The sequence below is a fragment of the Canis lupus genome, chromosome 25 (genome assembly GCF_011100685.1).
Source record: "Canis lupus familiaris isolate Mischka breed German Shepherd chromosome 25, alternate assembly UU_Cfam_GSD_1.0, whole genome shotgun sequence".
NCBI classification, from domain to species: domain Eukaryota; kingdom Metazoa; phylum Chordata; class Mammalia; order Carnivora; family Canidae; genus Canis; species Canis lupus.
Genome location: NC_049246.1, coordinates 43,587,598 through 43,614,413, shown reverse-complemented (window position 1 = coordinate 43,614,413; position 26,816 = coordinate 43,587,598). Strand labels below are relative to the sequence as shown.

At 48.7% G+C, this 26,816-nt stretch overlaps 1 pseudogene; it reads right to left on the bottom strand.

The window, feature by feature from the left end:
* Positions 1-12,862: 12,862 nt before the first annotated feature.
* LOC100687414 lies at positions 12,863-15,376 on the bottom strand (annotated as a pseudogene).
* Positions 15,377-26,816: the final 11,440 nt, after the last annotated feature.

Genomic DNA, 26,816 nt, shown 5'->3' with positions numbered 1-26,816 from the left:
AGGCTCCCCACAGTGAGCCCAATGGGACTTGCTCGGGGGATCCTGGTGTCATGATCTGAGCCAACGGCAGATGCTCAGCCACTGAGCCACCCAGGTGTCCCAATTATTTTCTTTTTTAATATTTTATTTTTAAGTAATTTCTGTACCCAACATGGGGTCGAATTTACAGCCCTGACATCAAGAGTCCTGCGCTCTACTGACTAAAGCCATTCATGTGCCCCTCAGCTATTGATTCTTTGATTATTTTTAAAAGATTATTTATTTATTTGTTCATGAGAGACAGAGAGAGAGGAGAGAGAGGCAGGGACACAGGCAGAGGGAGAAGTAGACTCCATGTAGGGAGCCCCGGGACCCCAGGATCACGCCCTGGGCCGAAGGCAGGCGCTAAACTGCTGAGCCACCCAGGGATCCCTGATTCTTTTAAACATACTTGTGCAGTATAATTATTTTTCTAAATTATAAAACAATGCCATGGTTATTATACACAAGTTGAAAAGTTCAGAAAAGTAAGGAGAAAAATCACTCTAACTTCACCGCTTTGGGATAAACACTGTGAAAATATTTAGGTGTCTTTTTCTCCCCCAAATTCTTTTGTTTCTTAGGGGATGTTATCAGCCAGCTTACCTTAATCAATATATACGAGTTATATACTTTCTAAAAATATTTTTTTGGCAGCCCGGGTGGCTCAGCGGTTTAGCGCCACCTTTAGCCCAGGGCCTGATCCTGGAGACTTGGGATCGAGTCCCACATCGGACTCCCTGCATGGAGCCTGCTTCTCCCTCTGCCTGTGTCTATGCCTTTCTCTCTCTGTGTCTGTCATGAATACATAAGTAAAATCTTTAAAAAAATTTTTAGTTTCAAAATGGGGATCCCACTGTACTTTTAGTTTTAAATTTTGTCTTTATTTACTAAAAAATGATATTTTGAGCAATTACTTATATCCTTACATATGATTTCAATAGCTGCCTATATTTTTAAAAAGATTCTATTTATTTGTTTGTTTACTTATTTATTTGAGAGAGAGGCACTTGAGCAGGGGGAGAGTAAGAGGCAGAGGAAGACAGAGAGGGAGAAGCAGACTCCCTGCTGAGCATGGAGCCTGATGTGGGTCTCAGTCTCAGGACTTGGAGATCATGGCCTGAGCCAAAGTCAGATGCTTAACTGACTGAACCACCCAAACACCCCAGTTGCTTTATACATCTAAGTATAAATTTAAAATTAATATAATTATAATTTATATAATTTATTATTTTTTTAATTAATATAATTTAAAATGTAACTTTAAATTTGCTAGCTGTGTTCCCATGAACACATGGGAGTATGGATGCACCGTTTTCTATTCAGCCAGTTGTGTCTCTAGGACAGTTTCACTCAGCTTTCTTTTCTTTTCTTTTTTTTTTTTTTTTAAGATAGGCACACAGTGAGAGAGAGAGAGAGGCAGAGACACAGGCAGAGGGAGAAGCAGGCTCCATGCACCGGGAGCCTGACGTGGGATTCGATCCTGGGTCTCCAGGATCGCGCCCTGGGCCAAAGGCAGGCGCCAAACCACTGCGCCACCCAGGGATCCCTCACTCAGCTTTCATTATAGGTTTTGCTGCAGTAACAAGTGTCCTAACACCTCTGAAGCTCACAGCCATGCCTGCCGTCCATTTCCTTCACAGTTTGGTTGTGACGTGGCTCCTTTTGACTGTGGGTTGGTTATGGCTTGATTCTTCCTCATTCTAGAATAAAGCTAAAGGAACAGGCCCCACCAGGGACATGTCAGTCAGTCTTTTGTCAGAGGACAAGAGCAAGCAATCAGATGGAAATAGGCGATGGCTCTTAAAGTCTCTGCTCCCACGTGCCCTGACCATGACCATGTTGCAGGCACACACAACAACTGGCAAAAACAATCAGGGATTCAAGGCCAAAGTCAGTGGGGCGGGGTGAGTAGTCCCCCCCAGGGAGGCATCCTAGGTCTCCTGGCAGTGGGCAGGGTTGTATAATCCCCTTTCAAGAAGGGAGCGTGGATAGCTGGGGACAATAATACAATCAGCTACAGATGTTTTCATGTTTTATTTATTTATTTAGATTTATTTTTATTAATAAAAAATTTAAGGGATCCCTGGGTGGCGCAGTGGTTTAGCGCCTGCCTTTGGCCCAGGGGGCGATCCTGGAGACCCGGGATCGAGTCCCATGTCGGGCTCCCGGTGCATGGAGCCTGCTTCTCCCTCTGCCTATGTCTCTGCCTCTCTCTCTCTCTCTCTCTCTCTGTGACTATCATAAATAAATAAAAATTTAAAAAAATTTAAATCTTTATTTAAATAAAGATTTTTTTAAAGATTTTATTTATTTATTCATGAGAGACACAGAGAAAGAGAGAGGCAGAGATACAGGCAGAAGGAGAAGCAGGCTCCATGCAGGGAGCCCGATGTGGGACTCTATTCCGGGACCCTGGGATCATGACCTGAGCTGAAGGCAGATGCTCAACCACTGAGCCCCTCAGGTGCCCCTGATTTCTCTTTTTAAATTATATTAAATCTTATTTCTTAAACTAAATTTTAATTGTAACCAAAGTTGCACAGGCACAAGTTTTATTTATTTATTTTAAATTTTTATTTATTTATGATAGTCACACACAGAGAGAGGGGCAGAGACACAGGCAGAGGGAGAAGCAGGCTCCATGCACCGGGAGCCTGACGTGGGACTCAATCCCGGGTCTCCAGGATCATGCCCTGAGCCAAAGGCAGGCGCTAAACCGCTGTGCCACCCAGGGATCCCAGGCATAAGTTTTAAAAAGTCAACTAATTCAAGTGATGCGGGGCTGGTTCGGTTGGTAGAGCATGGATTCTTGATCTCAGGGTCAAGAGTTTGAGTCCCGGGTTGGGTGCAGAGATAAAAAAAAATTTTTTTGAAGTCAAATAGGGCTCCTGGGTGCTCAGAGGTTGAGCATCTGCCTTCGGCTCAGGTAATGATCCGGGGGGGTACTGGGATTGAGTCCCGCATCGTGTTCCCTACAGGGAGTCTGCTTCTCCCTCTGCCTATGTCTCTCTCTCTCTCTCTCTCTCTCTCTCTCTCGATGTCTCATATGAGTAAATACAATCTTAAAACAAACAAACAAAACATTCCTTTGGAGCCAGACTTATGAGCCCCTGGCCTTCTGTGATGCTCCTCACCTGGCACTCCTCCCACTGCTACCTCCAGCCAGACCGCCCTGATTGCCACAGATCCAGGTGAGGAGGCTGCTCCTCTCTCTCCTCTGCAGGGGTGGGCGCGTGCATGGGTGGCTTGAGGACAGGCCTGGTTGCTCTGGGAGGTCACTCCAGCCCTAAGGTGGATCCAGCATTGTCTGGTGTCTGGTCTGGAACTGGTTAATGGGGTCTTTGCCACTTTCCATCTAGGAAATAAATGGGAAAAGTATCAAGCCTGGGCATGTCAGAAATTTCCAAATCACGTTCATCGCTGAGCTTTGCAGCATATAGAGCTCAGTCTACTTGCTTCGTTTCTGCCTCCAAACCACACTCTGATGGGTTTCCCCAGCCCTTCCTCAGAGCTCTCTTCCACTCCATGCCACCTGCCACATCATTCCACAGAGCCGGGGCCAGGCTGGGCGAGCAGAGCATCCTCAGGCAGTAAGCCACCCGTGGCTGCGAGACCGGTGTCTGTCTGCTGAATCCTTGAGGGTGGGCTCCTCCCCGAGTGGGGCTGCTCCTGGGCTCAGACTCCTTTGCAGTGCTGTCATAGGCTCATTGGCCTGGGGGCACCAGGCTAATGGCATTCCTCTCTTGGTCCCCCTGCTCCCCAGGGGCACTGCCAGGACACAGGAGATGGACCCCCTGCCCTTGGACTCATGACCTCCCCCTCCTCTCCTCCTTCTGCTTGCTTCTCCCTCCTACCCTCTAACAGGTGGGGGAGCCTTGCACCCTTTGTAGCTATTATTGTGGCCTGCTTTCCTTTTACTTCCTCACCAAACCCTCTGAGTTCCCCTAAAAAGGACTTTCAGGGGAAAAGAAGATGCTCCCCAAGCGGGGTCCCAGCGGGGAGTGGGAGGGCCGAGGTGAGAGACACTTTGAAGGTTGAATCAACAGGACCGGTGGCTGATGGTGAAAAGAGGGAGAAGCCAAAGCTCAGCCTGGAGAACAGGCCTGATCCCCGGAGCAGATGTGAAGAAGCCGTTGGTAAAGCAAGGGGAGGACCTGCCTGTGGACGCATCCAGAAGGCTGTTCGGAAGTGCAGGGCCGGGGAGAAGGCCCGATGGGTGAGAAGAGCTGGGCCTGGTGTCGGGGAAGCCTCGCTGAGGACACTCGCGGGGAGGGAGAGCGTGACTGTGCACAGGGAGGGCAGAGGGTCAGGCCACCGCTTGGAGACAGGGGCCTGAGGCAGAAGGGGAGCAGGCAAGGGGGCTGGGAAGGTTTATAAATAGCTGACGGGGACCAGCTGGCTCACACTTCCACGTTGGGAAAGGAAAGTAGGCCTGGGAAGGCGACAACAGGGTGTAGCCACCGAGCCCTGCATACAAGAGGCGCTCAGATGGAAGGGGGGGGTGTACCGGGTTCCTGCCATAACCACGTCCACAGACTGAGGGGGCCTAAGCAACAGAAATGAAGTCTCTCCCCGTTCTGGAGGCTGGAAGTACCAGATTGAGTGTCATCAAGGCTGGTGTCTTCTGAGGACTTTCTCTTTGGCTTGCAGAGGGTCACCTTCCCACTGTGGCTTCACAGGGTCTTCCTCTCAGCTTCTGTCCTAATCTCCTCTTCCTATGACGACATCAGCCATATCAGATTAGGGCCTATCCCAGTGACCTCATTTACCTTAATTATCTCTTTAAGGACCCTATCTCCAAATACAGTCACACTAACCGGGGGTCAGGCCTTCAACTTAAAAATTTTTAAGGGATAGTTCAGCCCGTAAGTGGGAGCATCGACATATAGTTGGGGAGACAAAATATGTACACTGAAGAAGTGGACAAGCTGGTGCACAATTAATTGCTAACTTGTGTGCCGTAGATGAACAAGAGAATGAGACAGAATGTAAGAACTGACTTTACCCGGGGGCGCTGAATAAAATAGAACAAAATAACTTTGTGGATACTTAACCAGGTTTATTTATTTATTTAAAAATATTTTATTGGGGACCCCTGGGTGGCTCAGCAGTTTGGCACCTGCCTTAGGCCAGGGTGTGATCCTGGAGTCCCGGGATCAAGTCCCATGTCAGGCTCCCAGCACGGAGCCTGCTTCTCCCTCCACCTGTGTCTCTGCCTCTCTCTCTCTCTCTCTGTGTCTCTCATGAATAAATAAAATCTTTTAAAAAAATATTTTATTTATTTATTCACAAGAGGCAGAGACACAGGCGGAGGGAGAAGCAGGTTCCCCGCAGGGCACCTGATGCAGGACTTGATCCCAGGACCTGAGCCAAAGGCAGGTGCTCAACACTGAGCCACCCAGGCATCTGCTTAACCAGGATTAAACTAAGAAAGGGAAACTCCCAGGTGCTGGGAATGCAGTGAACGAGTGAAGTTAGAAGTGGAAACAGCTCATGGGGCTTTGGAGACAGATGGTGGCCTTCAAAGCCACAGGCAGGGCAAATTATCATAACCCATGCAGCTCAGGGCCTTGGGAGGCAAACGCACAGAGCCGTTGGTTTGCTTCCTTGATTTAGGAATGAGGGACTCCCATCAAAAGTAACCCCACTGGAGTTGAGGTCACAAAGAGTCAAAACCAAGGAAAGCAGAGGAGTGTAAAAATGGCCCTTGTCAGGAGCGCCTGGGTGCCTCAGTTGGTTAAGCATCTGCCTTCAGCTCAGGTCATAATCTCAGGGTCCTGGGAAAGTCATGATCTCAAGGTCGTGGGATTGAGTCCCCTCCCCCATCAGGCTCTGTGGGGAGCCTACTTCTCCCTCTTCCTCTGCCTGCTGCTCCCCCTACTTGTGCTCTCTTTCATTCTCTCCATCAAAAAATAAATAAATAAAATCTTAAAAAAAAGAACAGCCCTTGTTGGATGCCTGTACCTCTTTTATTTTTTAAGAAAGATTTTATTTATTTATTTGACAGAGACAGAGACAGAGAGAGGAGAGGGAGGAGAGGGAGAAGCAGGCTCCTTGCTGAACAGAGAGCCCTACATGGGGCTCCATCCCAGGACCCTGGGATCATGACCTGAGCTGAAGGCAGATGTTTAACCTACTGAGCCACCCCTGGTGCCCTGCTTGTTCCTTTTTTTTTTTAATTTTTTATTAAGATTTTTATTTATTTGTTCATGAGAGACACAGAGAGAGAGGCAGAGACACAGGCAGAGGGAGAAGCAAGCTCCATGCAGGGAGCCTGACCCTGGGACTCCATCCCGAGACTCCAGGATCAGGCCCTGGGCCAAAGGCAGGCACTAAACCGCGGAGTCACCCAGGGATACCCGTCCTCTTTTAAAGAATTTCCTCAAAAAAAAAAAAAAAAAAAGAATTTCCTCAGGGGCGCCTGGGTGGCTCAGTCAGGTGAACCTCTGCCTTTGGCTCAGGTCATGATCCTGAGGTCCTGGGATCGAGTCCTACATCGGGCTCCCTGCAAGGAGCCTGCTTCTCCCTCTTCCTATGTTGTCCCTCTCTCTCTCTCTCTGTGTGTCTCCCACGAATAAATAAATAAAATCTTAAAAAAAAAATAAAGAATTTCCTCAAAAGTCCCACTCTACAGCTTCTACGCAATGACATCCTCTCTTTGGGAAACAGTCTTTTAGCCAGACGCAAGCTGTTTACGTAAATGGTCACTTAGGAGAGCACAGTAGGATCCATCAGTGAGGAAAGAGGGGGAGAAGAGATTGGGTATGGGGGAGGGGGGCAGCTTGTGGTCTCTTATCATGGGTCCCCACCCAAACCCCCTCTACCTCTTATATTCCAGGCTCCACCTAGCAGCCAGAGTGATTTTCTGCTTAAATTTTAAGGCAATCTATGTACATAGTGAAAAAAATATCTAGCAGTCTAGCTAATACCATAGTGTTAAAAAAGCCTCTTTCTCACCCCTACTCCCCACTCCCCCAACCCAGAAATGCCCTGGATTCTCAGTATGTGGACTAGACCGTATCATTTCCCTACTGAACACCTCCCCACCCCTCTCCGTGGCTCTCAGTGTGCTCCCAGGCCCTGCCCTCCCTCAGTTAGTGTCACTGTCCTCCTGTCTCCTGGTGGTTGGTTCTCTGGCTTCGGGTCAGTCCTTGGAGATGCTACCCTGAGGCCTTTTCCCTCGCTGTTCTCTTGGCCTGGAACACTCTTCAGGTCTCGATCCAGTTCTACCTTGTTCAGCGACAAGACTTTCTCTTTAGGCTCAAGCTGTGACCCTGTGCAAGTATCCAAGCCCTCTACCCTCCAGGCGTGGGCCTGAACTTCTGGACAGCTAGATGCTAGGGTCTATTGTGGATCACCCAGGGACATGATGGGTCAGTCCAGGGCACTGTGGGATGGCAGGGAGGGCCCTGATCTGAATGTGGATGAACTTAGGAGCTGAGGAATCACTCATTCACTCAATAAGTATGAGGCGCTGCCTCCTATGACCTGCTCTCAGGAAGACACAAGAGAATGAGATGGGCACGTTCTCCTGACCTTCCGGGCCAGAGTGAGGACACAGTCAATAAGCATGAAAACAAACAAATAAAATCATTCTAGACTGTGATTAAGTTCTACGAAGGGCATAAATAAGGAATGTAGCAGATGATTTGGGGAACGGAGGGGGCATGTCAGAATGTGTGGTCAGGGAAGCCATCTCAGAATCCTGAAGGATGAGAAGGTGCCATGCAAAGAGCTGGGAAAAACAAGTTCCAGGAAAGCAAATAGCATGTGCAAAGGTCCTGAGGTGGCAGAGAGTGGTCTGGCAGAGAAAAGGAGGGAGAAGGTGAGCTGAAGTAGGGCAGGCTGGGCTACAGGTTGAACTAAGCTTGGGTTTACTTTATTGTAATTTCCTTGGGAGAATTTTCATCAGGGCAGTGGTGTGACCTGTTCTGATTTATGTGGAAGCTGGCCGTGGGACCTGGATTTTGTGAGTACTTTGGGTGGTTTCTATAATTTTCCATTCACAGCACTGTCTTGGGATAGCTTTATGGGAGTTACTTTGGGCTCTCTAGCCAATCTGGTTAAACCAACAGCAGGATGCATTTTATGGGTGCAGAGCAGCAGGGCAAGTTTCAGCAAACCCCCCATCTGTTTCCCTATGACCTTGGTATTGTCTCCCCGAGGAGAGACACTCATCCTCCCTGAAAGGTGGACTCTTTGTCAGCCCCTCTCAGGCCTACCTTCCTTTTAGGGTAAATGTATCAGTCATTGCTCTGCAGAAAAACAAAACCAACAGGTAATACACATTTTTTTCTTTTTTCAGGATTTTATTTATTTGAGAGAGAAAGCAGGGGGAGGGGCAGAGGGAGAAGGAGAGCCAGAGAATCTCTTTTTTTTTTTTTTTTTTTTTTGAGCCAGAGAATCTCAAGCAGACTCTGCACTGAGCATGGAGCCTGACATGGGGCTCAATCTCACGACTCTGACATCATGACCTGAGCCAAAACCAAGAGTCAGACCCTTAACTGACTGAACCACCCAGGCGCCCCATCTTTTCTTTTCTTTCTTTTCTTTTCTTTTCTTTTCTTTTCTTTTCTTTTCTTTTCTTTTCTTTTCTTTTCTTTTCTTTTTTTCTTTTCTTTTCTTCTTTCTTTCTTTTTAAAAGAAATTGGTTTATGTGACTGTGACTGTGGGGGCTGACAAGTCTGAACTCTATGGGGCAGGCTGATGGGCTGAAAACTCAGGTAGGAGTTGATGCTGTGAAACTTCTCAGGGAAGCCTCAAGTTTTGCTGTTACTGCCTTCAACTTATTGGGTGAGGCCCACCCTCATTAAGGAGGATAATAAAGTCAGCCCCTTGCAGATATTAACCATATGTACAAAATACCTTTACAGTAACATTTAGATTAGTGTTTGAATAAATAACTGGGTACTATAGCCTAGCCAACTTGACACATTAAACTAAACATCACCGTAGAATATACAAAAAATGAAATCAAAGTTTTTATTCTAAGACCAACTCATGAAATTTTTAAGCCAATTGGAGCTCTTTTGTTCTGTTGCTTTGGGCAATGCTTTGTGTGAGTGCCAGAAACATTCACATCTGCAACTATCTTTTGCTTAAAGATGATGGCATTGGACTGAGGCTGAGCTGGCCGAAATTGGGGAAAGCAAATTCCAGGCCCCCGTTTCCCAACTTTGGCCTAGAGGCTGGTGTGAGAAGCTGGGTCAAGCCCCAGAATCTTCCCTCTTTTGCTTGACAGTCAGCTTGTGATCAGTGATAGTTGAGGAGGTTCACAGCCAGAGTGACCTGAGCCTCATCGTGCAGAAGGTACCTTCTCTCGCTGGTGCCTTTGCCTGGGAGGCCTCCAGGAGTGTTCTTGGTCCTTTAATTTCAAGTCTTAGCTGTGTAATCTTTTTTCTCCCTACACCCCCATCGCTCTGGTTCACCATTGAAGGGTCTGATCCTTCCTACAGAAAGGTCCCACACAGCCCTTCATAGCCTCCTGCTTCTGTTTTGGTGGTTTGTGTGGTCAGATGACGCCCAGGCACAGAGACAGGCAAAATAAGCCAAAGGGGAAATGAACATGTCCCACAGAGCCTGACTCTGGGGTAAAGGGCAGTGACAGGCTGGGTTAACAGTCCCAGGCCTAAAAGAATGTGTGTGTGTGTGTGTGTGTGTGTGTGTGTGTTAGCGTATGTGCAAATCATACCAGGCTAATACTGGGCATGCTAGGGGGATGGAGGCCAGCTCCATGACTGTTCTGGACTTTGGCTCAAGCCTTCACCCTGGGCAGTCTGCCAGTAGGCATAGTCCTCCCATCTGGGTTCTCCATGGACGGGTGCAGAATTGGCCCCAGGCCAGGAGCCAGGACACCCAGACCTGCAACCCAAAGAACACGATTGCTTTAGTTTGGGTTCCTTCAAAAGCAAACCTTGAGACAAGACCTGGGTGAAGTAGTTTATTTGACATGTGATCCCAGAAAGCATAGGGTAGAGAAATGAGACCACAGCCCTACAGGGGATGTTCTGAGAGACTATGTGGGAACATGCTTCAGTTGTCCCACCCACGGGAAGGAAGCTGTGGTGTATTTGTTATCAGATTTTTTTTTCAAAAGAAGGCTTCCCGCCCAACATGGGTTTTGAACTCATGACCCTGAGATCAAGAGTTGTACACTCTACTGACTGAGTCAACCAGGCACCCATTCATCATCAGCTTTTTAAACAGTTTTTTTTTTAATTTTTTTAAATTTATTTTATGATAGTCACAGAGAGAGAGAGAGAGGCAGAGACACAGGCAGAGGGAGAAACAGGCTCCATGCACCGGGAGCCCGACGTGGGATTCGATCCAGGGTCTCCCGGATCACGCCCTGGACCAAAGGCAGGCGCCAAACCGCTGCGCCACCCAGGGATCCCTTTTTAAACAGTTTTATGAAAACGTAATTCACATACATATGGTATGCCTGTTAAAAGTAGACAATCAGCATTCTGGGGCTTAGTCACAAATATCTGTAGCTGTCATCATAGTCAATTTTAGAAAATTTTCATAATCTTAAAAAGAAATCCCATACCCTTTAGCTACCACCCCTACCCCCACCTCAGCCTAGGCAACCACTAACCTACTTCCTGTCCCTATAGACTGGCATAGGCATATTCTGGACATTTCATATGAATGGAATCAGAATATGTGGATTTTTGTGACTGTCTTCTTTCACTTTCCAAGGCCCGTTCAAGCTACAGCATGTACCTCTACTTCATTCTCTTTTATGGCCAAATGATATTCCATTGTATGAATATATCACATTTTGTTTTTCCATTTGTCCATTGATGGACAAGTGGGTTGTTTCTGCCTTTTGACTCTTGTGAATATTGCTGCTGTAAACATTCACATACAAGTTTTCTGTGGACATATGTTTTCATTTTTCTTGGGAATATACCTAGGGGTGGAATTTCTGGGTTATACAGTAATTCCATATTTATTTATTTATTTGGAGATTTTATTAATTTATTTTTAAAAAGATTTTATTTGTTTATTCATGACAGACAGAGAGAGAGAAGTAGAGACACACGCAGAGGGAGGAGAAGCAGTCTCCATGCAAGGAGCCCGATGTGCGACTAGATCCCGGGACTCTGGGATAAGGCCCTGAGCCAAAGGCAGACACTAAACTGATGAGCCACCCAGGTGTCCCAGATTTTATTAATTTATTTGAGAGAGGGAGAGAGAGAATGAACGTATGTATGTGGGGAGGGGCAGAGAATTTCAAGGAGACTCCATGCCAAGCATGGAGCCCGACATAGGACTCCAACCCAGGACCCTGAGATCATGGCCTGAGCAGAAATCTAGAGTCAGACGCTCAACCGACTGAGTCACCAATAACACTATATTTAATCATTTGAGGAACCCCAAACTGTTTTCCAAAGTGGCTACACAATTTTCCATTCCTATCAGAAATATATGAGAATATTAGCTATTGTTGCATAACCAATCACTACAAAACTTAGCAGCTTAAAACAATGAACATTTGTTATATTACACTGTTTCTGAGGATCAGGAATCCAGGAGCAGCTCAAGTGGGTGGTAGTGGCTCAGGGTTCTGCTCAGGGTCTCCCATGAAGCTGGAATCATCTGAAGGTTTGACTGGGCTGAAGGGTTGACCTCCAACATGGCTGGATTACTTGCCTGACAAGGGAGTGTTGGTTGTTGGTAAGAGTCCTTCGTTTTTTGCCACATGTACCTTCCCCTGAGCTGCTTGAGCATCCTCATAGCTTGGCAACTGGCTTCCACCAAGAACAAGAGATCCAAAAGGGAATAAGGCAGGAGCTGCACTTCTTTTATGATCTAGCCGAAGATATCATGTGCTGTCATTTCTTTAAACATCCTATTGCATAGTTCAGCCGGTTTCTTTCTTTCCTTCTTTGAGAGAGCGTGCGTGAGACTGTGAGCAGAATGGGGGAGGAGCAGAGAGAGAGGAAGAGAGAGAATCCTAAGCAGTCTCCCCATGCCAGTGCAGAGCCCCACGTGGGGCTTGATTTCACCACCCTGAGATCATGACCTGAGCCGAAATCAAGAATTGAACAAAGAGTTCAACAAGAGTTTAACAGACTGAGCCACCCAGGCACCCCTTCAGCCATTTTCAGTGGGGAAGGAACCACACAGGTTGTGAGTACCAAGAAATGGGTCATCGGAGGCCATCTTGGGAGAGGCCTACTACATGAGGCATTTTATCCACCCACTCCCATCCCTCAGTAGGAGGGTTGCTCCTGGGGTGTTAAGTCCCTGGAACTTTTGGCCTAAACCAGAACACACTATCACACCATGCTGAAGACAATCCTCCCTTTGGCCTAACTCGGATCTCAGCTGTGGCTCGGAGGACGGGTCCCAACTCATGTGCATGGCTTGCACCCTCTGCTTTCTGCCTCAGGACCTTCTCTGATATGCAAGAGCCTCTGAATCCTTGTACAAACAGGGCCAGAATACACAGGGATGCTAAGAGCCCTGGAGGAAGACAATTAGCAACCAATTATCTGGTCCTTCAGGCACATGGGTCTGGGAGGCATACAAGACGCTGCTTTCAGGAGCTAAGATAAAGAAAATTGAACTTGCCTCTAATTTTTCATTAGTACAAAAGGGCTATAACTAGTATCTTCTTACACTCATCTCTGTAATTGAGCTACTATCCTTTTTAAATCTTTTTTTCTTTTCATATCAAATTTAATCAGTACTGGTCAACAGGGTCAATCAGATAACTCTTAATATGAACATGGGGGGAAAAAGTGTATGTATGTGGATGAACAGGGGAACTAGAGGCTGTTTAACAAGGCATGTCGGGCAGTAGTTCTGGATGAAACTTGTATTGTGTTTTTCATTTCCACAGCTGTGTGCTGAGAGTGTGACTGCATGAGCCTCCAGACCATCCTGCTGCTGCACTGGGGGGCTGGTCAAAATCCACTGTAGGGTTTGTACTACTGATCCTCATGCCAGCCATTGGCTGATTCATCTGTGAAAGGTTCCACTGGGGCTGCTGAGCTCGAGGCAGGCCAGGCTTACTCTGGGGTACCCCCATCTGTCCCACCATTCTTCCTTGAGGCCAGCCACATTTGGAAGAAGTGGTATCATACATAAACCCACTGGGCATGGGCCTGCCCACCGTCACGCTTCCCACTCTGTCCCATTATGTTCCCCAGAAGGCCAGGAGCTACAGGTTTAGCCACAGGCACATCCATTGATGGATAATCTTGAGATCCATTTGGTGCTTCTGAGGTAAATGGTCTATTTGTGGGTCCCTTATTTTTTTTTCTTTTTATTTGTGGGTCCCTTAAACACACCAGGAGTCCTCTGCCTCTGAATGGTTCCTGTACTATACAGAGATAAGATGGAGTCTTTGGAGAGTTTGTTTCTTGCCACCTCTTCTGATTTTGTAGCTTGCTCAGTGAACAGATGCAGATCCCCGGATATTACTGTGGACAAATTGGCAGCTCCAGGTATAGAGAACATCCCTGGAACTGGGGGCAAGAGAGTTGCAGGTAAGGGATTAGAAATCCTTGGTCCAGGGGCACCTGAGTGGCTTAGTCAGTTAAGTGTCTGACTAGTGATTTTGGCCTAGATTGTGATCTCAGCGTTGTGAGATAGAGCCTCGAGTCAGACTCTGTCCTCAACAGGGAGTCTACTTGAGATTCTCTCCCTTTCCCTCTGCCCCTCCCCACCACTAAAATAAATAAATAAATCTTTAAAAAAATCACTGGTTCAAAGATGTCCAGATATCATTTAGGGCTGACACCGTGGTTATGTTCCCATTGGTCACTGGTGCCTCAGTAGGGCCGTTGAATCCTAAAAGATCAACAGTGGGCTCTGCAGCATTTTTACAGCTGATACTTTTTCTAAATTCCAACTGCTGGGATCCCTGGGTGGCGCAGCGGTTTGGCGCCTGCCTTTGGCCCAGGGCGCGATCCTGGAGACCTGGGATCGAATCCCACATCGGGCTTCCGATGCATGGAGCCTGCTTCTCTCTCTGTGTCTCTGCCCCTCTCTCTCTCTCTCTGTGACTATCATGAATAAATAAATAAAATCTTAAAAAAAAAAAAAAAAACAACTAAATTCCAACTGCTGATTGTCTTCCTTCCACAGCCTTTTCAACTGTAAGAGGTTTTGCAGGCTTTTCTGGTTCCATTTCTTTTTTTTTTTTTTTTTTTTTTTAAATTTTTTATTTATTTATGATAGTCACAGAGAGAGTCAGAGACATAGGCAGAGGGTGAAGCAGGCTCCATGCACCGGGAGCCCGACGTGGGATTCGATCCCAGGTCTCCAGGATCGCGCCCTGGGCCAAAGGCAGGCACCAAACCGCTGCGCCACCCAGGGATCCCTCTGGTTCCATTTCTTTTTCTCTTCCTCCCTTTCCCCTTTTCTTCATTTGTAATAGCTATTGAATTTTTATCATAGTATTTCTTCTTTTCATATTTATCTCTTTTGTAAAATATTTTATTTTTAAAGATTTTTTAAAATTTTTTTAATTTTTTTAATTTTTAAAGATTTTTAAAACTTATTTGAGAGGGCAGCCCGGGTGGCTCAGTGGTTTAGCGCCGCCTTCAGTCCAGGGTGTAATCCTGGGGTCCCACGATTGAGTCCCATGTCAGGCTTCCTGCATGGAGCCTGTTTCTCCCTCTGCCTGTGTCTCTGCCTCTCTCTCTCTGTCTCTCATGAATAAATAAATAAAATCTTTAAAAAAAAGTATTTGAGAGAGAGAGAGAGAGAGAGAGCAACCAGGGGAGGGGTAGAAGGAGAGAGAGAATCTCAAGCAGACTTCACTCTGAGCACAGAGCCTGCTGTGGGGGTCCATCTCCTGACCCTGAGATCATGATCTGAGCTGAAACTAAGAGTCAGATGCTTAACCAACTGAGCCACCCACATGCGCTTCAGACTTTATTTTTAAGTAATCTCTACACCCAGTGTGGGGCTCAAACTCACAACCCCAAGATCAAGAGTCACACACTCCACCCACTGAGCCAGATAGGTGCCCCTGATATTTATCTTTGATAAAAAATTCCACTGCTTGACCTATCTGTGGTCTTCAAAAAAGTTCTCTGGAAGATTGGCTTCTGAGTGGTCTTGCTTTCGTATTTTCCATATTTTGCATGCGCTGCATCTGTCCTGGTGTCCACTGGTTTAGGTTGACTGACTTAACCCTGCATGTATGAACCCCAAGATTTCTATGGGTTCCAGCACATCTCATGCAAATAAACACACCAATTTTCCAGGAAGCCAACTATCGATGTTTGGCCTTACAGTTTGAGCCATATCTGTCCTCCTCCCTCAGGAGCTGGGACAGGACGAGCTGCTGCTTCTCTTTCAGCTTCTGAGTCTTCTCCTTTTGGGAGCCCATCACTATCTTGGTAGTGGGGTGGGGAGCCCAAGGCAGCGATGGGTGAAGGGGAGATAGGCAGAAGCTGGGCAGGAAGCCACCAGGCCTGTGGGCAGACGCTGACTACTATTCTTTTCCATAAATTTTTAGAGGCAGAGTGGCAGGGCCAAAAGGATAAATTTCTATATTTTGGAACCTATTGCCAAATTTGTCTCCAATAATGCTGTAATTCTCATTGTGGTGAGGGAGCTGTTCCCCTCCATCTGAGAGGTTGGGTGCAGTGAGGACGGTGTCCTGCATGCCTCTCAGATAAAGGTGGGGAGAAGCCCACTTACAGTAAGGCTTAGAGAGGGTGAAGAGGGGTCTACAAGGCAGGGTGGTAGCAACTTAGAAGACTGGTTACACACTCAGGGGTGGTTGACCCTACAAATAAATATGCAAATAAATATGCAAATAGCAAAAGGCACCTTTCTTACTCACAGGGAGTAATGAATGGAAAGGGATAAATGCTGTGGTAGTTAGGTTGGAACTGGAGGTACTGATGTCAGTTTACATTTTTAAATATTTATAAATTAGATAGATATAAAATGAATATCAATGTGTGTGTTTAGGTATACGTTCACATACATACATATTTATGTTTATACGCATATTCCCTGGTTCTGCTCACTGAGACAGCCTGGGGGCAGCAACACTGCGGCAGTAATGAGCACAGCTGGCACCCAGATCTTGGTTTCTAAATCCATCCTCCACTGAAAGGAACCAGAGCTCCTCGGCAAATGGCTGATTTCAGGCTGGCCCAGGGAAACACATGATAAGCCTGGAATATCTTATTGTGCCAGAAAATGACAGAAATATTTAGGCTGAGGACATGTGGGGAGGATATAGGAGGCAGCTTAAAGGAGTTTCCACTGGCCAAGTGTCAGACAAATTTCGACATCATACATAACGATAATGGAGTATTGTCCATGGAATAAGATAAGAAATCTCAAGTCCACACAGATATAAATATATCATGAGAGAAGAAAATGTTTCTTTACAGTATAATGTCAGCTAATCAATGAAGAATGATAGAATTAAAACCACTGTTTGGCAATCGTTATAGCAATAATTAATTCATTGGAGAATCATAAATGGATGCTAAAATTAGTAAGAGTTTGATAAGAAATGGGATATTCACATAACCTCAAAATGCCTCCTCATAAAATACACAGTGATCCCCAAAAGAAAAATAGTAATCACTAAATTCTACTCCTGAAACTATTACACTATACATTTAAATAAAAACTTGGAGAGGGGGAAGGAAAAATAGTAACTTTTCAGAGGAGGAACCTGCCAGGTACCACCCTAATCAAGGGAATAAAGTTGTCATCTTCAGGAATGGGGCAAATGGAAACTGTGTGCTGCCCCTGAAGAAGCAATGAAGAGAACACACCCGCCCCTCTCCATGGTATTCCTGCAAAAATGTGTAACACGAGTCTGGGTGGTGCAGTGGGTTAAGTATCTGACTCTTGATTTTGGCTCAGGTCATGATCTCAGGGTCATGAGATGAGCCCCATGTGGCAAGCTCTGTGCTCAGTGGGTCTGCTTGTCCCTCTCCCTCCCTGTCTACCCCTTCCCCTGCATGCACATGCTCTCTCTCTCAAATGAATAAAATCTTTAAAAAAAAGAAAATAAACATTAGATAAATCTTAATTGAAAGAATACTACAAAATAACTGGCTTATAATTTTTTAAAAGATTTTATTTGTTTATTCATGAGAGACACACACACAGAAAGAGAGAAAGAGAGAGAGAGAGAGGCAGAGACACAGGCAGAGGGAGAAGCAGGCTCCCTGCAGGAAGCCCCATGTGGGACTTGATGCTGGGACTCCGGGATCACACCCTGAGCCAAAGGCAGATGCTCAACCGCTGAGCTACCCAGGCGTCTCTGGCTTATAATCTTTAAAAAAAAAAAAAAAAAAGTCACGTTCATAAAAGTCAAGTGGAGATTGCAGAACTGTTCTGGACTGAGGATTAGCAGGGAGTAATGCCTCAAGGTGCAGTTCCCAATGGGGCTGGCTCAGCTGTGGTGATGTAGGAGGGGTCTCCCCCTTCCTAGGAAATGCACACTGACAGATTTAGGGAAACCTGAGCCTCAGGTCAGCAAGTCACTGTCAAATGGTTCAGGACAAAAAGTTCTTTGTAGTCTTCTTGCAAAACTTTTTCTGGAATGTGTTTTGTCGTTACAAATGTCACGTGTGCCCAGGAGTCTATAAAAATGATCTCATTCATTTGATCCTCAGAGCAAATGGCTTAAGTTCCCCCCTCCCCTCCCCCCCGAACTTGAGGGACGACAGAAATGATGGCCGCAGCTCAACCAAGCAGCTGGGGCAGAGGGGCTTCAGCCAGGGTTGTGCCCTCCTTTGAGGTCATTCAAGAGCAGGGCTTTGCAGGGGGAGCGGGTACCAGCTGAAGTCCTTCCTCCGAAGGGAAACAATCCTGAAGCCGGAAGAGCCCACTGACCTACAATGTCAGGGAGGACGGTCCTACTTTCACAGAGGGCCCACGTAGGGGATGTGATGGGGCCCAGGCTCCTGGCCAGAGGCCCCTGTGTGCCCCGGGGTGGCCCGGAGGTGCCCAGGCTGGGCCCAGGCCCACCACCAGCACCCGCAGGAGGCACTGTGGGGCTGAAGGCCCAGGGCCTGGCAGTGAGGAGTCCGGAGGAGAGCAGAACGCGTGTGGCCCCTCGCTCCTCACACCGGGCCTGGCAGAGGGGACAGATGGAAGGTGTGCTGGTCGGGGTGACAAAATGGCGGTCGTTTTGTGAGTGGTGAAAGGGGCCTCAGGTACCGGCTGGGGTGTGTGACTGGCTGGAGGTGACAGTGAACGCTTGTGTGTCCGGTTCTCCTGAGTCTAACTGGAAGGAGGCTCTGACCAGACTGGGCCTGGTCCTAACGATGGTCTGAAGAGAGGGCTTGGCCAGAGACAAGACGCCAGGGAGAAACAAGGAACTGGGTTTTAACGCGAAAAAATAAATCGACGTGTGTGTTAGAATAGGAGGAACAAACGATTGTTGAAAAACATTTTAAACTGAAAATAAACAGAATTACCTCTCCTGCTCCGGCCTTAACCTACTCCCCCGAGATAACCAGTGTTAAGTTCTGAATCAGACGCAGGAAGAGACACAGCCGCCCCTCCCGTCAACCCTGCTTCGCTCCCCAGCCTGTGGGTCCCACACAGGCTGCAGGTGGACAACCCCACAGGATAGCCTCGGCCTGTTCTCCTGCCACCAACTCCATCAGGGAGATACGTGTCCCCAACCTGCATACTAGGAAGCTGAGGTCAGAGGAAGGAAGGGACTTGTCCAAGGTCACACATCCGAGTCCTTGCTCCTGCTGCAGCCGCCTTCTTTCACCGCAGAGTGACCTCTGCTCAGGGAAAGAGCCAGTCTGGAGCCAGGTGGGGGCTGGGGTCCTCCTGGGGCCCTTTCCAGGGGTAGGGGAGCTGCCTGACTGAACTGGTTCTGCCCTAATAAAGGTCTGCTTGTCGCAGCCTGCTCATTCCGTCTTTGTTTACAGTGCCTCCACACAAACACACTTGAGAACTTCGTGGGAACATGAGGGGCCGGAAGGCAGGATGCTAGCTGGAGGGCGGACAGGGCCTGCCCCTCCACCTACATGGGATGGGGCCTGTCTCCCTTCCCTACGCCTCTGGCCTTCAGTTTCCCCAAACCCCTTTTCACGGGGCAAAGAGGAACCTCTCTATTATTGTCTCTTGCTGCCTTGGAAGAAAAATAGCAAAAATCAGTTCATTTTGGGGGCGCCTGGGCAGCTCAGTCGGTTGAGAATCTGCCTCTTAGTTTCGGCTCCAGTCATGCTCTCAGGGTCATGGGATCGAGCCCCGCACTGGGCTCCACGCTCAGTGGGGAGTCTGCTTGAGATTCCCCCTCTCCCTCTGCCTCTCCCTTGCTCACATGTGTGAACTTTCTCTCTCTCTCAAATAAATAATCTTTAAAAAAATCATTTCATTTTTGTCCAGAAAATGTACCAAGCTTCTGAGACATGCTCCTACTTTCTTTTATTTGAAAAATAGTTATCAGGGGTACCTGGGCGGCTCAGTGGTTGAGCGTCTGCCTTTGGCTCAGGTCATGATCCCGGGGTCCTGTGATCGAGTCCCGCATCAGGCCTCCCACAGGGTGCTTGCTTCTCCCTCTGCCTATGTCTCTGCCTCTCTTTCTGTGTCTCTCATGAATAAACAAACAAACAAAATATATTTTAAAATTTTATTTATTTATTTATTTATTTATTTATTTATTTATTTATTTATGAGAGAGAGAGAGAGAGAGAGAGAGAGGCAGAGACACAGGAGGAGGGAGAAGCAGGCTCCATGCTGGGAGCCTGATGTAGGACTCATCCAGGGACTCCAGGATCACGCCCCAGGCCGAAGGCAAGCACTAAACTGCTGAGCCACCCAGGGATCCCCACAAATAAAATATTAAAGAGTAAAGAAAAAGATACTCTTTACTTAAAAAAAAGGAAAAGAAAAATAGTTATCAAGTGCCAGCTAAGTGCTTTCTGGGCATTCTGTATCCTTTATTTCTTTTAATTCTCTCATGACTTTATAAATAGGTCTGTTGTCACCTCCATTTTGCAGATGAGGAAACTGAGGCATGGAAAGTCTAAGCGATATGCCTCTTCCCCTCCAAGAGCTTAAAAAGAGATAATAAAATTCCATTTTTGGAAACTCACAGCCTCTGAGCTGCAACCACAGATTCTGACCCCTTGGAATGCACCAAGCCCTAAATAGGAAACTCTTGAATTTTTTTTTCCAGAAGTTCCAGAGCCAACTGGGTACCAACACAGCTTCCAGGAAAAGGCACTCAGGAGCTGCCCAAGAGCTGGGAGCGGGGAGAGAGCTGAAGAGCCCATGGAAAGTGCCGCCCACAAACAAGTCAAGGTCATTAAGAACAGCAGCCAGGTAGGGCAGTTCTTGAAGAAAACCTCATAATCCAATGATGGAAAGGCAGTGTGGGCTTGAGAATGGGATCCAGCCTAGGCGTGTTTACAAAAATGCAGTCTTTGAAGGAGAAATAAACATTTTTTTTTTAAGTCTAGTCTCTTAAAATTTGATTGTTGGGGCGCCTGGGTGGCTCAGCGGTTGAGCACCTGCCTTTGGCTGAGGTTGTGATCCCGGGGTCCTGGGATCGAGTTCCGCATCAGGCTCCCCATGGAGGAGCCTGCTTCTCCCTCTGCCTGTGTCTCTGCCTCTCTCATGAATAAATAAAATCTTTTTAAAAAATAAACAAAATGTGATTGTCTTGGGAAATGGGGGACCTCTGGGGTCAGAACTGTAGGGTCAAAGGTATGAAGTGTTTTATTCAGATAGCCTTCGTTTCAAATCCCAGCTCCAGCCCTCATTAGCTGTGAGATCTTGGACAAGTCACTTAACGTCTTGGACTTGCTGCCTCCCTGTGCGTAAGGCCAGTTTGTCATAACCTCCATCTGGAGGCAGCTTGCAGGAGTAAATCGACATTTTCTACCTAAGAACAGGCTGTTTACACAAGTTGCTGTTTTTTTTGTTTTTTGTTTTTTTTGTAAAGGTTTTATTTATTTATTCATGAGAGAGAGAGAGAGAGGCAGAGACACAGGCAGAGAGAGAAGCAGGCTTCATGCAGGGACCCCGACGTGGGACTTGATCCTGGGTCTCCAGGATCTTGCCCTGGGCCAAAGGCAGGCGCTCAACCGCTGAGCCACCCAGGGATGCCCAAGTCTGCTCTTTTTTGAGTCCAAATAGATCAGGGAAGTTTTAAACTTCCAGTTCCTGGATGTGGTGCCTCTGAGTACAAGTGCGAGCTGGTCTCTCCAAATTTAAAAATCTGGAATCTCTCATCTTCCCTGCAGATATGTTATCTCCTGGGCATCTTTTCCCAAAAATGTTTTGTCAGTGTAGTGAGCCTGTTGGGACCCCCACCCCCACCCCCAAGCCAGGCCTCAGTGTGCCCTTTCTCTGATGCTGGTGCATTTGAAGAGGCCTTGAACCCTGAGTGACAGGGATAGGTGTGCTTTGTTTTGGCGGCTTAGCACTCGGGCTGTCTGCCAGGGGCTGTGGATGAGCCAGCGAGTGGGAATCTGCCTTCCTCCTCTCCAGAAGTCCTGAAGGCTCACCTGTCCCGAGCAGTGAGAACGCCACGGTAGGATCCAACTGCATGGCCTGTCGAGTCTTGCTCACCCAGGGCAGGGAGTCCAGGCAAGTGCGCTACAGAAGTTGGGATGTGGTCCCAGCCAGGGACCCTGCATCCAGCAGGTGCAGACCCACACCACCCGGCCTTTGGGCTACATGTCTGGGTAGTGGGGCCAGCCACACAGCCTCCCTGGCCCTCCAGCTACCTGACAGTCTTCAGGAAATTCTGCCGATATTAGCCAGAGCCGGTTTTGACATTTGCAAACCGAGATCCTCTGCTGTTTCAGCAGTGGCATCTCCCGCCTCTCTGCCTTCAAGCGCTCAAACTCCTGCCATCTCCTTACTTTGGGCCAGTTGTGCCCACACCGATGCCCACCCTCCAGAACACTCTCAGCGTCCCCATGTTCTGTCCCTTTCTGCACGTCTAATGGTCGCTGGTTGATAGGCCCAATATTTTCCACTTACCTCCTGATGAAAAGACATTCATTCCATCTGCTCGGGCACTACCTGCACGTTTCGTCATTTATTTTCTGCCATTTGGTGTTACTTCCTTTGGAACTCTGAGCCTCTGTTTACTAGCACTTCGAATGCTTACTGCTTTTGCATGTGTTGGCTGTGGAAACAGTCTGCCTTGGGAACAGCAATAACCTCAACAAGATGTAAAACAGCAATCAGACCAACTAAACATTGTCTGCTTTCTTTTCTTTTCTTTTCTTTTCTTTTCTTTTCTTTTCTTTTCTTTTCTTTTCTTTTCTTTTCTTTTCTTTTCTTTTCTTTTCTTTCTTTTCTTTCTCTTTTCTTTTCTTTTTTCTTTTCTTTTCTTTCTTTCTTTCTTTCTTTCTTTCTTTCTTTCTTTCTTTCTTTTGTTGTTGTTGTTGTTGTTGTCTGCTTTCTGTGATCAGATGTGTTAAGTGAAAAGACATTACTCCTTCCAGGTTGGCTGCTCCCTTTACACCCATCCCTTGACACCATTGCGGATGGCAAGTGGAATTAACGATATTTAATGAAATACTGCACCTAAGCCACAACTGAAGTATTTAGTGGTAAAGGGGCATTAGGTCTGCAACTGATTCTCAAATTATGCTGATATTAAAAACTCAGAGGAAAGACAAAAACGCTAAGGCAAACACAGCAAAGTGCTGTGGACCAACGAGTCCCCAAGCCCTCTGACACCCGTCACTGGCAGGAGGACGGGGGGTTTGGTTCTGAGCTAACTGGGAGCATTCATAAAAGGCAAGATCCCAAGAGGGGCCTCTCTGATGCCTCTGACTGTGTTTGTTAACTGGGAAGGCCGCGTGGACCCACAGATACCAGGAGCACCAGTAACATCGAGCCCCACCCCGAGGGACACAGACTCAGGGCAAGAGAGACGCAAGCATTTTCTGACCCTCTCGATGTGTGACCTCAGCCTGTCCTCCCTTTGGCCACAAGTGGAGTTTGGGGCCTGGGGTACCAGCAAGCCATGGGGGGGGTGGGGGAGGAGGTGGCTGACTCTGCACCCAGCCCTGCCCGAGAGACTGGGTGGTTTGGAACCAGGCTGCATGGCCCTCAGCAAGGGGCCAACTATTAGTCCCACGTGGCCCTCTCCATGGGCTGGAGGGGCCGAGGACTCCTTGGCCGCTGGTCCCCAAGGTCCAGCTATAAGGCCTGGGCCTCCTGCACTGTGGCCAGTCTCCCCACAAGTTTGTGTGTTCCTTCTTCTCACTGGAGCGCAGCTCTCCTGCCCCAGGTTGTTGGGGGACCTTGCCCTTCCAAGCCCTGCTGAGAAAGCTCTTCTGTCCTTCAGCTTCCACCCCAGCCTTGACTCCTGCCAGCTTTCTAGTATCTTCCAGAGAATTCCGAGCATAGTTACAGGTACCATTTCTTGAGTGTGTCAACCTAGGTGTTTTATTTATTTTATTTTATTTTTTTAAACTTTTATTTATTTATGATAGGCACACAGTGAGAGAGAGAGAGAGGCAGAGACACAGGCAGAGGGAGAAGCAGGTTCCATGCACCGGGAGCCCGACGTGGGATTCGATCCCGGCTATCCAGGATCGCGCCCTGGACCAAAGGCAGGCACCAAACCGCTGCGCCACAGCGATCCCCCTAGGTGTTTTAAACCCACATTATCTCACTTAATCCTCACAGCATCCTGAGTGACAGGTCTGTTCTTGCTGTTTTACAGACCCGGGGTTTGGAGTGCAAAGTGACTCATCTACGGCCACACAGCCAGCTTGTGGTAGTATGAGCAAGAATTCTCGTCCAGGCCTCACTTTCCCTTGCCTTCCTTTGCCTTCTCCTTGGGAGTGTGCTAGTCTCTATGAACAGATCCAGGCTTGGGGGCTGGGGGAGTGTGGATGGGCACACACAAGCTGCATAGTTTACTGGGTGGAGTGCAATCTGTACTCTGGAGGGGCTCAGGCCTTTTCTCTTCTCTCTCCTGGCCATGCCCTGGCCCGGGTCCAGCCAAGCAGAGCCAGGTGAGCAGTGCCTGACTTGGGGAGGTTCCTAGGTCAGCATGGCAACTCTCTCTCCTCCAGATGTTTGCTGTACCCAGCTCTCCATGTTTGCTGAGCCTGATTACTGGTGGGTCTTGGGCTGTCCCCATTGCCTAAGCTACAGAGCAGTTCCTCCCTCCCATCCAATGCCTCTGTGTCCCCAGACTCATCTCATCCTCCTTGTCTGGTCTCTATAGGCAGTTGAGCAGGGTGACAGGGTGGGGTGGGGGCTTCTAGGTGAACAGTGAATGTTCCAGGAGCTGCTCGGGTGGTGCTGGTGAAGACCTGGCTCAGGGCAGCTGTCCTTCTGGGGCTCTCAGGAATCAGCAGGTGAGGAAGGGCTATGGGGCCAATCACATACTTCAGGCTCATGAGCCCTGCACAGACCCCAGGACCTGAGAGGTCTCCCAAGTGGCTCTGTGGGCCCCAGAGGCCCTCCCTTGGCAGATGTGCTGTTGTGGAGAGTTGGGGCCTTAACACCCGGGTCTGGGCAGCAGCCAGGTTCAGGAGACTGAATTATATACCCAGGAAACCTAGGAGGCGTTTGTTACAGGCTTCACCCTGCAGGCATCCCCAGTAACTATGTCCTGGAGATACTTGCTCGGGATAGAGCAGAGAGGCAGCAGGATGTCCTCGGGTTCTGATGGGACATGCCACCATGGTGGTCTTGAGCTCAACCTGGGGCACCCAGGGCCCTCTGAATAGTGCAGGGACAGCCCAGCCTTGATAGCCACAGCACCTCTCTTTTTGGGGGACTATCCTTTATTTAGCTTGCCACGGTCTCTGATTGTTGTTAATGCTGTGAATGGTGCACCCAGCTGTAAGAGTTCCTGATTGGTGGAGCCATTCTGCCTCTTTAAGGCAGAAATGGGTCTTCTGGGATCCCTGGGTGGCGCAGCGGTTTAGCGCCTGCCTTTGGCCCAGGGCGCGATCCTGAAGACCTGGGATCGAATCCCACATCGGGCTCCCGGTGCATGGAGCCTGCTTCTCCCTCTGCCTATGTCTTTGCCTCTCTCTCTCTCTCTCTGTGTGACTATCATAAATAAAAATAAAAATTAAAAAAAAAAAAAGAAATGGGTCTCCTCTTCCCCCTTCTTTCTTGGGCCCCCGAGCACCTCCAAGGGTTCCCCAGTGGGTCTCAGGATGCTCCGAGTGTGTGCATAGTGGTGCGTGTATATGTGAGTGTGACCCACGGATGGGGGCAGGTGTCAGCAATGCTTCTGCTAAATGCTGCCTGTGACCCATGGTGAACTCTTTCTCAGGGGGGCCACCTACCCCTCATTGTTCCTCTGCTGTATGCTATGATAGCAGCCCAGACCTTGAAGGTTCACTCATCTGGAGTTGAGGACTTAATTCTCAGGGAAGTCCCAGAATCCTTTTCCCCAAGGACATGTGGACCATCTGCCCCTGCACTGCTCACAACCTCTCCCTGTGCCTGGGCTTGTGTTTACATGTGGAGTTCCTGGGAAGGCAGGCCCGGTGGAGGCTCTGAGAGGGTACGACTCCCAGTCCCCAAGGCCAGACAGTGACTCATGGGTGGGGGTGGAGGCTGTAGGGAAATTTGGGGGGAACAAAATCACACTTCCAGTTGTCATTACGTAGCCTTTATTGAGTGCTGGCTGCACGCCAACCCGGTGCTAAATCTTTGCTGGGCAACCTCAAGGCACTCATGGTTACACATGCTACAGGAAGCAGAACTGAGGCACGGTGGGGCTGATCTCTCCACACTGCTGACCAGCCACCTTCCTGGGTGCTAAGGCTTTGTACCTAACCCCTCCCAGTGCTTGTCAAAGTATGCTTCTGGGGCTTGGGGCTCCCTGGAGGGTATTTGTCAAAAATGGGGGTTGCTGGGCCTGGCCCAGACTTATCGAATTGGACTCTGGGAAGAGGCCCAGGAGCCAACATTTTGGCCTGTAAGATCCATGTGTCTAGGCTCCCTAGAAAGTTCCTGTTAAGTAACTTCCAGCTAAGGAGCTGTTTGGAGGAGGGGGCGGGGCAGGGAAGGGGCTTCCTGCTTGGCTTTACTGTGTAGAGTTTCAGGAAGCAGGAGGAGGCTGGGATCCCTGCAATCAAGACTCTTCCCTACAGTCCCTCCTTCCCTGGAGAGCATCCTACCCTGGGGTGCACCAGATGGAAGAACACTTGAATGGATGAGAGGGAGGGCATTTGGGGGTGAAGAATATAGTGAGGGGGAGCCAGGAAGGCAAGTGGTGCATGGGGGTCCAGCCAGGCTAGACTTTGGTGTGTTCTTTTTCAGAAGGAAGTGTGTGTGTGTGGGTGTCCCTGGGAGGGTTTTCCAGCAGAGGAACGATGTCTCTGGGGGTTCAGGAGGAAGACTGGGCCCTGGGGGACAGACTGGGGGGAGAGTGGAGCTTCCCTGGCAGTCCTGGGAAGGACGATGGGAGGGGGCGGGAACTGCTGGCCTGGGACTTGGGGCCGAGGGAGGGAGAGGAGACCTCCCAAGCCTAGGAGGGGGATGGGACCCTTTGGGACACGTGAACTTTGAGGTGCGTCTGAAATACGGGACAGGAGGAGGCGGGGGCTGGAGAGGCCCCATAATAAGGAGGTAGGCTGAAAGGCAGCCCCCCGAGCCCCGGGTGGGAGCTGGGCGCGGGAGCCACACCTGTCGCGCGCACTCCATCTTTCGGGGGCTCAGTCTTCTCCTGTGTAAATGGGTTGTGGTGAGGATCCCCTAGTGGTGCTCCCGGAGCGTCCCGTCCCGGAGGGCGGCTTGGAGAGGGGCGCTCTCTCGGAGCGCGCGTGCGGCCCGCGGCGGCGTCTGGGGCCCGGCTGCGGCGCGAGCCCCGCCCCCTGGTGGCG